General features: G+C 42.8%; 8 non-coding genes across 8 annotated transcripts; all 8 read left to right on the forward strand.

The window, feature by feature from the left end:
• Positions 1-22: 22 nt before the first annotated feature.
• Positions 23-94, forward strand: trnap-ugg (transfer RNA proline (anticodon UGG)). The gene has a single exon. It is a non-coding gene; the product is annotated as a tRNA-Pro (tRNA).
• Positions 95-4,827: 4,733 nt separating this feature from the next.
• Positions 4,828-4,899, forward strand: trnap-agg (transfer RNA proline (anticodon AGG)). Its single transcript has one exon. It is a non-coding gene; the product is annotated as a tRNA-Pro (tRNA).
• A 1,850-nt stretch (positions 4,900-6,749) lies between these two features.
• Positions 6,750-6,821, forward strand: trnap-ugg (transfer RNA proline (anticodon UGG)). Its single transcript has one exon. It is a non-coding gene; the product is annotated as a tRNA-Pro (tRNA).
• An 889-nt stretch (positions 6,822-7,710) lies between these two features.
• Positions 7,711-7,782, forward strand: trnap-ugg (transfer RNA proline (anticodon UGG)). The gene has a single exon. It is a non-coding gene; the product is annotated as a tRNA-Pro (tRNA).
• Positions 7,783-8,671: 889 nt separating this feature from the next.
• trnap-ugg (transfer RNA proline (anticodon UGG)) lies at positions 8,672-8,743 on the forward strand. The gene has a single exon. It is a non-coding gene; the product is annotated as a tRNA-Pro (tRNA).
• Positions 8,744-9,632: 889 nt separating this feature from the next.
• On the forward strand, positions 9,633-9,704 carry trnap-ugg (transfer RNA proline (anticodon UGG)). The gene has a single exon. It is a non-coding gene; the product is annotated as a tRNA-Pro (tRNA).
• Positions 9,705-10,593: 889 nt separating this feature from the next.
• On the forward strand, positions 10,594-10,665 carry trnap-ugg (transfer RNA proline (anticodon UGG)). The gene has a single exon. It is a non-coding gene; the product is annotated as a tRNA-Pro (tRNA).
• Positions 10,666-12,515: 1,850 nt separating this feature from the next.
• Positions 12,516-12,587, forward strand: trnap-ugg (transfer RNA proline (anticodon UGG)). The gene has a single exon. It is a non-coding gene; the product is annotated as a tRNA-Pro (tRNA).
• Positions 12,588-12,732: the final 145 nt, after the last annotated feature.

Here is a 12,732-nt window from a genome sequence, read left to right on the forward strand (position 1 = left end):
GACTTAAGCGCAGGTCTTTTGTGGCTCGTTGGTCTAGGCGTATGATTCTCGCTTTGGGTGCGAGAGGTCCTGGGTTCAAATCCCGGACGAGCCCCCTTAAAATCACAAGCTCTTAGCTTCATGGAATTCTTTGGCAAGTCACATTTCTTCTGGGGCATTGTAAATGTGTTGTGTGCCAAACCTTTCAATGTGATCTCTGACACCAATTTGTCTTTCTAAATTAATGTTTTTGATTTTGTGAAGGAGTCACTCTCATGACTCATTGAGTGATGCCATTGACTGCACAATCCCTGTCATGCAATCTGTATATGTCACATTTTGAGATTGCCTTGGAAACCTTACTGGGCAGATACTATAAAATACCTGTTACCAGGTACTATCACCTAATGGAAACTCTAAAGATCGAGCTGAGTCAAGTTAAGCCAAGCTAGGTGGGTGCTAGTGGAAAAGGGCTATTAGAGATCACAAAGTCTGATCGAAATTGAGGCCATTCAATTTCGGTGTAAAGACGTTAAACTACATATGTCAAGGTCTCATAATGGTTTCACCCGAAACCTCTGCTGATAATTACCCACGCCTTTTTTCACACCTTGGCTCATGTGATGTGTTTCATAGTTGGTCAACAACCCTGGTAAAGACAACCCCCTCTGGGGTTTAAATACCTGGGACTCTCCAACATTTAGTTTTAGATCTAACGAAGGTTCTCAGAGGAGAGGTGAAAGGTCTTCAAGGCACTTAGAGAATTCCAGCTGCTTTCTTTCAAAGCTCATCAGACTACCATGACCTGGATGACTGGGAACCCTTTTTTCTCATTCACTGTGTGGAGTCCCTCTGGAGTCATCCCTGTTGGAGCTTGTCAGTAGCAAAGGCCTGAAAGTACAAAAATGAATACTGAAGAGGGCTTAAAAACATTCCTGCTTGAATTTGAAGGCAGATTTAAGTCTATCCTTTCAGAGTTCCAGACTTAAGCACAGGTCTTCTGTGGCTCGTTGGTCTAGGCGTATGATTCTTCCTTCGGGTGCGAGAGGTCCCGGGTTCAAATCCCGGACGAGCCCCCTTTAAATCACAAGCTCTTAGCTTCATGGAATTCTTTGGCAAGTCACATTTCTTCTAGGGCATTGTAAATGTGTTGTGTGCCAAACCTTTCAATGTGATCTCTGACACCAATTTGTCTTTCTAAATTAATGTTTTTGATTTTGTGAAGGAGTCACTCTCATGACTCATTGAGTGATGCCATTGACTGCACAATCCCTGTCATGCAATCTGTATATGTCACATTTTGAGATTGCCTTGGAAACCTTATTGGGCAGATACTAAAAAATACCTGTTACCAGGTACTATCACCTAATGGAAACTCTAAAGATCGAGCTGAGTCAAGTTAAGCCAAGCTAGGTAGGTGCTAGTGGAAAAGGGCTATTAGAGATCACAAAGTCTGATCCAAATTGAGGCCATTCAATTTCGGTGTAAAGACGTTAAACTACATATGTCAAGGACTCATAATGGTTTCACCCGAAACCTCTGCTGATAATTACCCACGCCTTTTTTCACACCTTGGCTCATGTGATGTGTTTCATAGTTGGTCAACGACCCTGGTAAAGACAACCCCCTCTGGGGTTTAAATACCTGGGACTCTCCAACATTTAGTTTTAGATCTAACGAAGGTTCTCAGAGGAGAGGTGAAAGGTCTTCAAGGCACTTAGAGAATTCCAGCTGCTTTCTTTCAAAGCTCATCAGACTACCATGACCTGGATGACTGGGAACCCTTTTTTCTCATTCACTGTGTGGAGTCCCTCTGGAGTCATCCCTGTTGGAGCTTGTCAGTAGCAAAGGCCTGAAAGTACAAAAATGAATACTGAAGAGGGCTTAAAAACATTCCTGCTTGAATTTGAAGGCAGATTTAAGTCTATCCTTTCAGAGTTCCAGACTTAAGCACAGGTCTTCTGTGGCTCGTTGGTCTAGGCGTATGATTCTTCCTTCGGGTGCGAGAGGTCCTGGGTTCAAATCCCGGACGAGCCCCCTTAAAATCACAAGCTCTTAGCTTCATGGAATTCTTTGGCAAGTCACATTGCTTCTGGGCCATTGTAAATGTGCTTTTTGCCAAACCGTTCAATGTGATCTGTGACACCAATTTTTTTTAATAAAATAACCTTTTTGATTTTGTGAAGGAGTCACTCTCATGACTCATTGAGTGATGCCATTGACTGCACAATCCCTGTCATGCAATCTGTATATGTCACATTGTGAGATTGCCGTGGAAACCTTACTGGGCAGGTACTAAAAGATACCTGTTACCAGGTACTATCACCTAATGGAAACTCTAAAGATCGAGCTGAGTCAAGTTAAGCCAAGCTAGGTAGGTGCAAGTGTAAAAGGGCTATTATGGATCACAAAGTCTGATCCAAATTGAGGCCATTCAATTTCGGTGTAAAGACGTTAAACTACATATGTCAAGGTCTCATAATGGTTTCACCCGAAACCTCTGCTGATAATTACCCACGCCTTTTTTCACACCTTGGCTCATGTGATGTGTTTCATAGTTGGTCAACGACCCTGGTAAAGACAACCCCCTCTGGGGTTTAAATACCTGGGACTCTCCAACATTTAGTTTTAGATCTAACGAAGGTTCTCACAGGAGAGGTGAAAGGTCTTCAAGGAACTTAGAGAATTCCAGCTGCTTTCTTTCAAAGCTCATCAGACTACCATGACCTGGATGACTGGGAACCCTTTTTTCTCATTCACTGTGTGCAGTCCCTCTGGAGTCATCCCTGTTGGAGCTTGTCAGTAGGAAAGGCCTGAAAGTACAAAAATGAATACTGAAGAGGGCTTAAAAACATTCCTGCTTGAATTTGAAGGCCGATTTAAGTCTATCCTTTTAGAGTTCCAGACTTAAGCCCAGGCTTCCTGTGGTTCGTTGGTCTAGGCGTATGATTCTCGCGTTGGGTGCGAGAGGTCCCGGGTTCAAATCCCGGACGAGCCCCCTTAAAATCACAAGCTCTTAGCTTCATGGAATTCTTTGGCAAGTCACATTTCTTCTGGGGCATTGTAAATGTGTTGTGTGCCAAACCTTTCAATGTGATCTGTGACACCAATTTGTCTTTCTAAATTAATGTTTTTGATTTTGTGAAGGAGTCACTCTCATGACTCATTGAGTGATGCCATTGACTGCACAATCCCTGTCATGCAATCTGTATATGTCACATTTTGAGATTGCCTTGGAAACCTTATTGGGCAGATACTAAAAAATACCTGTTACCAGGTACTATCACCTAATGGAAACTCTAAAGATCGAGCTGAGTCAAGTTAAGCCAAGCTAGGTAGGTGCTAGTGGAAAAGGGCTATTAGAGATCACAAAGTCTGATCCAAATTGAGGCCATTCAATTTCGGTGTAAAGACGTTAAACTACATATGTCAAAGTCTCATAATGGTTTCACCCGAAACCTCTGCTGATAATTACCCACGCCTTTTTTCACACCTTGGCTCATGTGATGTGTTTCATAGTTGGTCAACAACCCTGGTAAAGACAACCCCCTCTGGGGTTTAAATACCTGGGACTCTCCAACATTTAGTTTTAGATCTAACGAAGGTTCTCAGAGGAGAGGTGAAAGGTCTTCAAGGAACTTAGAGAATTCCAGCTGCTTTCTTTCAAAGCTCATCAGACTACCATGACCTGGATGACTGGGAACCCTTTTTTCTCATTCACTGTGTGCAGTCCCTCTGGAGTCATCCCTGTTGGAGCTTGTCAGTAGCAAAGGCTTGAAAGTACAAAAATGAATACTGAAGAGGGCTTAAAAACATTCCTGCTTGAATTTGAAGGCAGATTTAAGTCTATCCTTTCAGAGATCCAGACTTAAGCGCAGGTCTTTCGTGGCTCGTTGGTCTAGGCGTATGATTCTCGCTTTGGGTGCGAGAGGTCCTGGGTTCAAATCCCGGACGAGCGCCCTTAAAATCACAAGCTCTTAGCTTCATGGAATTCTTTGGCAAGTCACATTGCTTCTGGGCCATTGTAAATGTGCTTTTTGCCAAACCGTTCAATGTGATCTGTGACACCAATTTTTTTTTCTAAAATAACCTTTTTTATTTTGTGAAGGAGTCACTCTCATGACTCATTGAGTGATGCCATTGACTGCACAATCCCTGTCATGCAATCTGTATATGTCACATTGTGAGATTGCCGTGGAAACCTTACTGGGCAGGTACTAAAAGATACCTGTTACCAGGTACTATCACCTAATGGAAACTCTAAAGATCGAGCTGAGTCAAGTTAAGCCAAGCTAGGTAGGTGCAAGTGTAAAAGGGCTATTATGGATCACAAAGTCTGATCGAAATTGAGGCCATTCAATTTCGGTGTAAAGACGTTAAACTACATATGTCAAGGTCTCATAATGGTTTCACCCGAAACCTCTGCTGATAATTACCCACGCCTTTTTTCACACCTTGGCTCATGTGATGTGTTTCATAGTTGGTCAACGACCCTGGTAAAGACAACCCCCTCTGGGGTTTAAATACCTGGGACTCTCCAACATTTAGTTTTAGATCTAACGAAGGTTCTCACAGGAGAGGTGAAAGGTCTTCAAGGAACTTAGAGAATTCCAGCTGCTTTCTTTCAAAGCTCATCAGACTACCATGACCTGGATGACTGGGAACCCTTTTTTCTCATTCACTGTGTGCAGTCCCTCTGGAGTCATCCCTGTTGGAGCTTGTCAGTAGCAAAGGCCTGAAAGTACAAAAATGAATACTGAAGAGGGCTTAAAAACATTCCTGCTTGAATTTGAAGGCCGATTTAAGTCTATCCTTTTAGAGTTCCAGACTTAAGCCCAGGCTTCCTGTGGTTCGTTGGTCTAGGCGTATGATTCTCGCTTAGGGTGCGAGAGGTCCCGGGTTCAAATCCCGGACGAGCCCCCTTAAAATCACAAGCTCTTAGCTTCATGGAATTCTTTGGCAAGTCACATTGCTTCTGGGCCATTGTAAATGTGCTTTTTGCCAAACCGTTCAATGTGATCTGTGACACCAATTTTTTTTTCTAAAATAACGTTTTTGATTTTGTGAAGGAGTCACTCTCATGACTCTTTGAGTGATGCCATTGACTGCACAATCCCTGTCATGCAATCTGTATATGTCACATTGTGAGATTGCCGTGGAAACCTTACTGGGCAGGTACTAAAAGATACCTGTTACCAGGTACTATCACCTAATGGAAACTCTAAAGATCGAGCTGAGTCAAGTTAAGCCAAGCTAGGTAGGTGCAAGTGTAAAAGGGCTATTATGGATCACAAAGTCTGATCGAAATTGAGGCCATTCAATTTCGGTGTAAAGACGTTAAACTACATATGTCAAGGTCTCATAATGGTTTCACCCGAAACCTCTGCTGATAATTACCCACGCCTTTTTTCACACCTTGGCTCATGTGATGTGTTTCATAGTTGGTCAACGACCCTGGTAAAGACAACCCCCTCTGGGGTTTAAATACCTGGGACTCTCCAACATTTAGTTTTAGATCTAACGAAGGTTCTCACAGGAGAGGTGAAAGGTCTTCAAGGAACTTAGAGAATTCCAGCTGCTTTCTTTCAAAGCTCATCAGACTACCATGACCTGGATGACTGGGAACCCTTTTTTCTCATTCACTGTGTGCAGTCCCTCTGGAGTCATCCCTGTTGGAGCTTGTCAGTAGCAAAGGCCTGAAAGTACAAAAATGAATACTGAAGAGGGCTTAAAAACATTCCTGCTTGAATTTGAAGGCCAATTTAAGTCTATCCTTTTAGAGTTCCAGACTTAAGCTCAGGCTTCCTGTGGTTCGTTGGTCTAGGCGTATGATTCTCGCTTTGGGTGCGAGAGGTCCCGTGTTCAAATCCCGGACGAGCCCCCTTAAAATCACAAGCTCTTAGCTTCATGGAATTCTTTGGCAAGTCACATTTCTTCTGGGGCCTTGTAAATGTGTTGTGTGCCAAACCTTTCAATGTGATCTGTGACACCAATTTGTCTTTCTAAATTAATGTTTTTGATTTTGTGAAGGAGTCACTCTCATGACTCATTGAGTGATGCCATTGACTGCACAATCCCTGTCATGCAATCTGTATATGTCACATTTTGAGATTGCCTTGGAAACCTTATTGGGCAGATACTAAAAAATACCTGTTACCAGGTACTATCACCTAATGGAAACTCTAAAGATCGAGCTGAGTCAAGTTAAGCCAAGCTAGGTAGGTGCTAGTGGAAAAGGGCTATTAGAGATCACAAAGTCTGATCGAAATTGAGGCCATTCAATTTCGGTGTAAAGACGTTAAACTACATATGTCAAGGACTCATAATGGTTTCACCCGAAACCTCTGCTGATAATTACCCACGCCTTTTTTCACACCTTGGCTCATGTGATGTGTTTCATAGTTGGTCAACGACCCTGGTAAAGACAACCCCCTCTGGGGTTTAAATACCTGGGACTCTCCAACATTTAGTTTTAGATCTAACGAAGGTTCTCAGAGGAGAGGTGAAAGGTCTTCAAGGCACTTAGAGAATTCCAGCTGCTTTCTTTCAAAGCTCATCAGACTACCATGACCTGGATGACTGGGAACCCTTTTTTCTCATTCACTGTGTGCAGTCCCTCTGGAGTCATCCCTGTTGGAGCTTGTCAGTAGCAAAGGCTTGAAAGTACAAAAATGAATACTGAAGAGGGCTTAAAAACATTCCTGCTTGAATTTGAAGGCCGATTTAAGTCTATCCTTTTAGAGTTCCAGACTTAAGCGCAGGTCTTTTGTGGCTCGTTGGTCTAGGCGTATGATTCTCGCTTTGGGTGCGAGAGGTCCCGGGTTCAAATCCCGGACGAGCCCCCTTAAAATCACAAGCTCTTAGCTTCATGGAATTCTTTGGCAAGTCACATTTCTTCTGGGGCATTGTAAATGTGTTGTGTGCCAAACCTTTCAATGTGATCTGTGACACCAATTTGTCTTTCTAAATTAATGTTTTTGATTTTGTGAAGGAGTCACTCTCATGACTCATTGAGTGATGCCATTGACTGCACAATCCCTGTCATGCAATCTGTATATGTCACATTTTGAGATTGCCTTGGAAACCTTATTGGGCAGATACTAAAAAATACCTGTTACCAGGTACTATCACCTAATGGAAACTCTAAAGATCGAGCTGAGTCAAGTTAAGCCAAGCTAGGTAGGTGCTAGTGGAAAAGGGCTATTAGAGATCACAAAGTCTGATCCAAATTGAGGCCATTCAATTTCGGTGTAAAGACGTTAAACTACATATGTCAAGGTCTCATAATGGTTTCACCCGAAACCTCTGCTGATAATTACCCACGCCTTTTTTCACACCTTGGCTCATGTGATGTGTTTCATAGTTGGTCAACGACCCTGGTAAAGACAACCCCCTCTGGGGTTTAAATACCTGGGACTCTCCAACATTTAGTTTTAGATCTAACGAAGGTTCTCAGAGGAGAGGTGAAAGGTCTTCAAGGCACTTAGAGAATTCCAGCTGCTTTCTTTCAAAGCTCATCAGACTACCATGACCTGGATGACTGGGAACCCTTTTTTCTCATTCACTGTGTGCAGTCCCTCTGGAGTCATCCCTGTTGGAGCTTGTCAGTAGCAAAGGCTTGAAAGTACAAAAATGAATACTGAAGAGGTCTTAAAAACATTCCTGCTTGAATTTGAAGGCAGCTTTAAGTCTATCCTTTCAGAGTTCCAGACTTAAGCGCAGGTCTTTTGTGGCTCGTTGGTCTAGGCGTATGATTCTCGCTTTGGGTGCGAGAGGTCCCGGGTTCAAATCCCGGACGAGCCCCCTTAAAATCACAAGCTCTTAGCTTCATGGAATTCTTTGGCAAGTCACATTTCTTCTGGGGCCTTGTAAATGTGTTGTGTGCCAAACCTTTCAATGTGATCTGTGACACCAATTTGTCTTTCTAAATTAATGTTTTTGATTTTGTGAAGGAGTCACTCTCATGACTCATTGAGTGATGCCATTGACTGCACAATCCCTGTCATGCAATCTGTATATGTCACATTTTGAGATTGCCTTGGAAACCTTACTGGGCAGATACTAAAAAATACCTGTTACCGGGTACTATCACCTAATGGAAACTCTAAAGATCGAGCTGAGTCAAGTTAAGCCAAGCTAGGTAGGTGCTAGTGGAAAAGGGTTATTAGAGATCACAAAGTCTGATCGAAATTGAGGCCATTCAATTTCGGTGTAAAGACGTTAAACTACATATGTCAAAGTCTCATAATGGTTTCACCCGAAACCTCTGCTGATAATTACCCACGCCTTTTTTCACACCTTGGCTCATGTGATGTGTTTCATAGTTGGTAAACGACCCTGGTAAAGACAACCCCCTCTGGGGTTTAAATACCTGGGACTCTCCAACATTTAGTTTTAGATCTAACGAAGGTTCTCAGAGGAGAGGTGAAAGGTCTTCAAGGAACTTAGAGAATTCCAGCTGCTTTCTTTCAAAGCTCATCAGACTACCATGACCTGGATGACTGGGAACCCTTTTTTCTCATTCACTGTGTGCAGTCCCTCTGGAGTCATCCCTGTTGGAGCTTGTCAGTAGCAAAGGCTTGAAAGTACAAAAATGAATACTGAAGAGGGCTTAAAAACATTCCTGCTTGAATTTGAAGGCAGATTTAAGTCTATCCTTTCAGAGATCCAGACTTAAGCGCAGGTCTTTCGTGGCTCGTTGGTCTAGGCGTATGATTCTCGCTTTGGGTGCGAGAGGTCCCGGGTTCAAATCCCGGACGAGCCCCCTTTAAATCACAAGCTCTTAGCTTCATGGAATTCTTTGGCAAGTCACATTTCTTCTAGGGCATTGTAAATGTGTTGTGTGCCAAACCTTTCAATGTGATCTCTGACACCAATTTGTCTTTCTAAATTAATGTTTTTGATTTTGTGAAGGAGTCACTCTCATGACTCATTGAGTGATGCCATTGACTGCACAATCCCTGTCATGCAATCTGTATATGTCACATTTTGAGATTGCCTTGGAAACCTTATTGGGCAGATACTAAAAAATACCTGTTACCAGGTACTATCACCTAATGGAAACTCTAAAGATCGAGCTGAGTCAAGTTAAGCCAAGCTAGGTAGGTGCTAGTGGAAAAGGGCTATTAGAGATCACAAAGTCTGATCCAAATTGAGGCCATTCAATTTCGGTGTAAAGACGTTAAACTACATATGTCAAGGACTCATAATGGTTTCACCCGAAACCTCTGCTGATTATTACCCACGCCTTTTTTCACACCTTGGCTCATGTGATGTGTTTCATAGTTGGTCAACGACCCTGGTAAAGACAACCCCCTCTGGGGTTTAAATACCTGGGACTGTCCAACATTTAGTTTTAGATCTAACGAAGGTTCTCAGAGGAGAGGTGAAAGGTCTTCAAGGCACTTAGAGAATTCCAGCTGCTTTCTTTCAAAGCTCATCAGACTACCATGACCTGGATGACTGGGAACCCTTTTTTCTCATTCACTGTGTGCAGTCCCTCTGGAGTCATCCCTGTTGGAGCTTGTCAGTAGCAAAGGCTTGAAAGTACAAAAATGAATACTGAAGAGGGCTTAAAAACATTCCTGCTTGAATTTGAAGGCCGATTTAAGTCTATCCTTTTAGAGTTCCAGACTTAAGCACAGGTCTTTTGTGGCTCGTTGGTCTAGGCGTATGATTCTCGCTTTGGGTGCGAGAGGTCCCGGGTTCAAATCCCGGACGAGCCCCCTTAAAATCACAAGCTCTTAGCTTCATGGAATTCTTTGGCAAGTCACATTTCTTCTGGGGCATTGTAAATGTGTTGTGTGCCAAACCTTTCAATGTGATCTGTGACACCAATTTGTCTTTCTAAATTAATGTTTTTGATTTTGTGAAGGAGTCACTCTCATGACTCATTGAGTGATGCCATTGACTGCACAATCCCTGTCATGCAATCTGTATATGTCACATTTTGAGATTGCCTTGGAAACCTTATTGGGCAGATACTAAAAAATACCTGTTACCAGGTACTATCACCTAATGGAAACTCTAAAGATCGAGCTGAGTCAAGTTAAGCCAAGCTAGGTAGGTGCTAGTGGAAAAGGGCTATTAGAGATCACAAAGTCTGATCCAAATTGAGGCCATTCAATTTCGGTGTAAAGACGTTAAACTACATATGTCAAGGTCTCATAATGGTTTCACCCGAAACCTCTGCTGATAATTACCCACGCCTTTTTTCACACCTTGGCTCATGTGATGTGTTTCATAGTTGGTCAACGACCCTGGTAAAGACAACCCCCTCTGGGGCTTAAATACCTGGGACTCTCCAACATTTAGTTTTAGATCTAACGAAGGTTCTCACAGGAGAGGTGAAAGGTCTTCAAGGCACTTAGAGAATTCCAGCTGCTTTCTTTCAAAGCTCATCAGACTACCATGACCTGGATGACTGGGAACCCTTTTTTCTCATTCACTGTGTGCAGTCCCTCTGGAGTCATCCCTGTTGGAGCTTGTCAGTAGCAAAGGCCTGAAAGTACAAAAATGAATACTGAAGAGGGCTTAAAAACATTCCTGCTTGAATTTGAAGGCCAATTTAAGTCTATCCTTTCAGAGTTCCAGACTTAAGTGCAGGTCTTTTCTGGCTCGTTGGTCTAGGCGTATGATTCTCGCTTTGGGTGCGAGAGGTCCTGGGTTCAAATCCCGGACGAGCCCCTTTAAAATCACAAGCTCTTAGCTTCATGGAATTCTTTGGCAAGTCACATTGCTTCTGGGGCATTGTAAGTGTGTTGTGTGCCAAACCTTTCAATGTGATCTGTGACACCAATTTGTCTTTCTAAATTAATGTTTTTGATTTTGTGAAGGAGTCACTCTCATGACTCATTGAGTGATGCCATTGACTGCACAATCCCTGTCATGCAATCTGTATATGTCACATTTTGAGATTGCCTTGGAAACCTTATTGGGCAGATACTAAAAAATACCTGTTACCAGGTACTATCACCTAATGGAAACTCTAAAGATCGAGCTGAGTCAAGTTAAGCCAAGCTAGGTAGGTGCTAGTGGAAAAGGGTTATTAGAGATCACAAAGTCTGATCCAAATTGAGGCCATTCAATTTCGGTGTAAAGACGTTAAACTACATATGTCAAGGTCTCATAATGGTTTCACCCGAAACCTCTGCTGATAATTACCCACGCCTTTTTTCACACCTTGGCTCATGTGATGTGTTTCATAGTTGGTCAACGACCCTGGTAAAGACAACCCCCTCTGGGGTTTAAATACCTGGGACTCTCCAACATTTAGTTTTAGATCTAACGAAGGTTCTCAGAGGAGAGGTGAAAGGTCTTCAAGGCACTTAGAGAATTCCAGCTGCTTTCTTTCAAAGCTCATCAGACTACCATGACCTGGATGACTGGGAACCCTTTTTTCTCATTCACTGTGTGCAGTCCCTCTGGAGTCATCCCTGTTGGAGCTTGTCAGTAGCAAAGGCCTGAAAGTACAAAAATGAATACTGAAGAGGGCTTAAAAACATTCCTGCTTGAATTTGAAGGCCGATTTAAGTCTATCCTTTCAGAGATCCAGACTTAAGTGCAGGTCTTTTCTGGCTCGTTGGTCTAGGCGTATGATTCTCGCTTTGGGTGCGAGAAGTCCTGGGTTCAAATCCCGGACGAGCCCCCTTAAAATCACAAGCTCTTAGCTTCATGGAATTCTTTGGCAAGTCACATTGCTTCTGGGCCATTGTAAATGTGCTTTTTGCCAAACCGTTCAATGTGATCTGTGACACCAATTTTTTTTTCTAAAATAACGTTTTTGATTTTGTGAAGGAGTCACTCTCATGACTCATTGAGTGATGCCATTGACTGCACAATCCCTGTCATGCAATCTGTATATGTCACATTGTGAGATTGCCGTGGAAACCTTACTGGGCAGGTACTAAAAGATACCTGTTACCAGGTACTATCACCTAATGGAAACTCTAAAGATCGAGCTGAGTCAAGTTAAGCCAAGCTAGGTAGGTGCAAGTGTAAAAGGGCTATTATGGATCACAAAGTCTGATCGAAATTGAGGCCATTCAATTTCGGTGTAAAGACGTTAAACTACATATGTCAAGGTCTCATAATGGTTTCACCCGAAACCTCTGCTGATAATTACCCACGCCTTTTTTCACACCTTGGCTCATGTGATGTGTTTCATAGTTGGTCAACGACCCTGGTAAAGACAACCCCCTCTGGGGTTTAAATACCTGGGACTCTCCAACATTTAGTTTTAGATCTAACGAAGGTTCTCAGAGGAGAGGTGAAAGGTCTTCAAGGAACTTAGAGAATTCCAGCTGCTTTCTTTCAAAGCTCATCAGACTACCATGACCTGGATGACTGGGAACCCTTTTTTCTCATTCACTGTGTGCAGTCCCTCTGGAGTCATCCCTGTTGGAGCTTGTCAGTAGCAAAGGCTTGAAAGTACAAAAATGAATACTGAAGAGGGCTTAAAAACATTCCTGCTTGAATTTGAAGGCAGATTTAAGTCTATCCTTTCAGAGATCCAGACTTAAGCGCAGGTCTTTTGTGGCTCGTTGGTCTAGGCGTATGATTCTCGCTTTGGGTGCGAGAGGTCCCGGGTTCAAATCCCGGACGAGCCCCCTTAAAATCACAAGCTCTTAGCTTCATGGAGTTCTTTGGCAAGTCACATTTCTTCTAGGGCATTGTAAATGTGTTGTGTGCCAAACCTTTCAATGTGATCTGTGACACCAATTTGTCTTTCTAAATTAATGTTTTTTTATATTT

The sequence above is a fragment of the Perissodus microlepis genome, chromosome 18 (assembly GCF_051167445.1).
Source record: "Perissodus microlepis isolate ML-2025 ecotype Zambia chromosome 18, ASM5116744v1, whole genome shotgun sequence".
Taxonomy (NCBI): domain Eukaryota; kingdom Metazoa; phylum Chordata; class Actinopteri; order Cichliformes; family Cichlidae; genus Perissodus; species Perissodus microlepis.